The sequence below is a fragment of the Pleurodeles waltl genome, chromosome 8 (genome assembly GCF_031143425.1).
Source record: "Pleurodeles waltl isolate 20211129_DDA chromosome 8, aPleWal1.hap1.20221129, whole genome shotgun sequence".
In the NCBI taxonomy this organism is placed as follows: Eukaryota; Metazoa; Chordata; class Amphibia; order Caudata; family Salamandridae; genus Pleurodeles; species Pleurodeles waltl.
Genome location: NC_090447.1, coordinates 1,506,842,045 through 1,506,844,544, shown reverse-complemented (window position 1 = coordinate 1,506,844,544; position 2,500 = coordinate 1,506,842,045). Strand labels below are relative to the sequence as shown.

Genomic DNA, 2,500 nt, shown 5'->3' with positions numbered 1-2,500 from the left:
GCACTTCACACTCACCCCAAGTTGCTGGTGGTGAGCTGGTCTGCTGCTTGTGCTGGGCCCTAAAGAAAGGGCAGTCTGAGACTGTGTTTAAGTGCAGATGAAGCGATTGCGAGGCTGGTACAAAACAGGGTGTGTGCTTGGACCTCTGTAAGAAGTTTGTGAAGGAGGGCAGTTTGTGAACAGAAGAGTGCAGGCGTGTTTGAGAACAGCAGGCTCCAGACCGGCGGGCTGTCTCAACACAACAGACCTGAAACAGGAGTGTGTTTTGCCTACGGCCATACCACCCTGAATGTGACTGATCTCAGCTGATCTCAGAAGCTAAGCAGCATCGGACCTGGTTAGTACTTGGATGGGAGACTGCTTGGGAATACCAGGTGCTATAGGCATTTTGCCTCTTGCAGACAGTAGGTGGTGCACGTCTTAAAACAAATGCATAGAGTCCTCTCTAATGTTACTTTTCATTTATTATTTCTTCTACTCTTTTTTCCTTTCTTAAAATAAATAAAAAAACAGCAATAACACTAAAATACACTCTTTCTGAAGGAAAATTGAGAATCTTTCTGCACTTCACACTCACCCCAAGCTGCTGGTGGTGAGCTGGTCTGTTGCTGCTTGTGCTGGGCCCTAAAGAAAGGGCAGTCTGAGACTGTGTGTAAGTGCAGATGAAGCGATTGTGAGGCTGGTGCAAAACAGGATGTGCAATTGGCCCTCTGTAAGAAGTTTGTGAAGGAGGGCAGTTTGTGAACAGTAGAGTGCAGGTGTTTTTGAGAGCAGCAGGCTCCAGACCGGCGGGCTGTCTCAACACAAGAGGCCTGAAACAGGAGTGCATTCTGCCTACGGCCATACCACTATGAATACGCCTGATCTCGTCTGATCTCAGAAGCTAAGAAAGCGTCAGGCCTGGTTAGTACTTGGATGGGAGACTGCCTGGGAATACCAGGTGCTGTAGGCATTTTTCCTTTCTTAAAATAAATACAAAAACAGCAATAACACTAAAATACACTCTTTCTGAAGGAAAATTGAGAATCTTTCTGCACTTCACACTCACCCCAACCTGCTGGTGGTGATCTGGTCTGTTGCTGCTTGTGCTGGGCCTTTAAGAAAGGGCAGTCTGAGACTGTGTGTAAGTGCAGATGAAGCGATTGTGAGGCTGGTGCAAAACAGGGTGTGTGCTTGGACCTCTGTAAGAAGTTTGTGAAGGAGGGCAGTTTGTGAACAGTAGAGTGCAGGTGTGTTTGAGAGCAGCAGGCTCCAGACCGGCGGGGTGTCTCAACACAAGAGGCCTGAAACAGGAGTGTATTCTGCCTACGGCCATACCACCCTGAATGTACCTGATCTCGTCTGATCTCAGAAGCTAAGCAGCGTTGCCCCTGGTTAGTACTTGGATGGGAGACTTCCTGGGAATGCCAGGTGCTGTAGGCATTTTGCCTCTTGCAGACAGTAGGTGGTGCACGTCTTAGAACAAATGCATAGAGTCCTCTCTAATGTTACTTTTCATTTATTATTTCTTCTAGTCTTTTTTCCTTTCTTAAAATAAATAAAAAAACAGCAATAACACAAAAATACACTCTTTCTGAAGGAAAATTTAGAATCTTTCTGCACTTCACACTCACCCCAAGCTGCTGGTGGTGAGCTGGTCTGTTGCTGCTTGTGCTGGGCCCTAAAGAAAGGGCAGCCTGAGACTGTGTGTAAGTGCAGATGAAGCGATTGTGAGGCTGGTGCAAAACAGGGTGTGCGATTGGCCTTCTGTAAGAAGTTTGTGAAGGAGGGCAGTTTGTGAACAGTAGAGTGCAGGTGTGTTTGAGAGCAGCAGGCTCCAGACCGGCGGGCTGTCTCAACACAAGAGGCCTGAAACAGAAGCGTATTCTTCCTACGGCCATACCACCCTGAATGCGCCTGATCTCGTCTGATCTCAGAAGCTAAGCAGAGTCGGGCCTGGTTGGTACTTGGATGGGAGACTGCCTGGGAATACCAGGTGCTGTAGGCATTTTGCCTCTTGCAGACACTAGGTGGTGCACGTCTTAGAACAATTGCATAGAGTCCTCTCTAATGTTACTTTTCATTTATAATTTCTTCTACTCTTTTTTCCTTTCTTCAAATAAATAAAAAAACAGCAATAACACTAAAATACACTCTTTCTGAAGGAAAATTGAGAATTTTTCTGCACTTCACACTCACCCCAAGCTGCTGGTGGTGAGCTGGTCTGCTGCTTGTGCTGGGCCCTAAAGAAAGGGCAGTCTGAGACTGTGTGTAAGTGCAGATGAAGCGATTGCGAGGCTGGTACAAAACAGGGTGTGTGCTTGGACCTCTGTAAGAAGTTTGTGAAGGAGGGCAGTTTGTGAACAGAAGAGTGCAGGCGTGTTTGAGAGCAGCAGGCTCCAGACCGGCGGGGTGTCTCAACACAAGAGGCCTGAAACAGGAGTTTAATCTGCCTACGGCCATACCACCCTGAATGTGACTGATCTCAGCTGATCACAGAAGCTAAGCAGCATCGGGCCTC

General features: G+C 47.6%; 2 non-coding genes and 2 pseudogenes across 2 annotated transcripts; all 4 read left to right on the top strand.

Annotated features, from left to right (window-relative positions):
* The first annotated feature begins 267 nt into the window (after positions 1-267).
* Positions 268-386, top strand: LOC138250901 (5S ribosomal RNA; annotated as a pseudogene).
* Positions 387-832: 446 nt separating this feature from the next.
* On the top strand, positions 833-952 carry LOC138257234 (5S ribosomal RNA; annotated as a pseudogene).
* A 351-nt stretch (positions 953-1,303) lies between these two features.
* On the top strand, positions 1,304-1,422 carry LOC138255499 (5S ribosomal RNA). The gene has a single exon (XR_011198130.1). It is a non-coding gene; the product is annotated as a 5S ribosomal RNA (ribosomal RNA).
* A 446-nt stretch (positions 1,423-1,868) lies between these two features.
* On the top strand, positions 1,869-1,987 carry LOC138253460 (5S ribosomal RNA). Its single transcript, XR_011196150.1, has one exon. It is a non-coding gene; the product is annotated as a 5S ribosomal RNA (ribosomal RNA).
* Positions 1,988-2,500: the final 513 nt, after the last annotated feature.